Source organism: Octopus bimaculoides, chromosome 10, assembly GCF_001194135.2.
Source record: "Octopus bimaculoides isolate UCB-OBI-ISO-001 chromosome 10, ASM119413v2, whole genome shotgun sequence".
NCBI lineage: Eukaryota > Metazoa > Mollusca > Cephalopoda > Octopoda > Octopodidae > Octopus > Octopus bimaculoides.
Genome location: NC_068990.1, coordinates 59,765,406 through 59,765,847, shown reverse-complemented (window position 1 = coordinate 59,765,847; position 442 = coordinate 59,765,406).

Sequence of the window (442 nt, the reverse complement as noted above, 5' to 3'; positions counted from 1 at the left end):
ATCCCATACAAAGAAACTCACTCTCTCTCTCTTTCTCTCTCTCTCTCTCTCTTGCTTGCTTGCTTCCTTTCACTCTTTATCTCTTTATCACACACATACACACATATACAGCCTTGGGCTCTCTCTTTCTCTTCTCTCTCTCACTCTCTCCTCTTTCCATCCTTTCTACACCACTGCCAAACAAACAAAAAAAAAATGTCAGTTATTTTTCTACCTTAGAAATATTGAGTCCATTTAAGAATTCTATTTCCATTCTGTATAGATAGGACTAAGGATTTGCTGAATTGTGTTCAAAGGTATATTTTGCTGGTCCATTTCTGCCACCTCACTGAATTTGTTGCCGAGAAAATGTATTTATATGGCAGGTTTTATGAATTACATCACATGATTTTGTCTTTCAATCTTTATACCAACTTTTAACAGACTTTTGCTTTTGGATGTG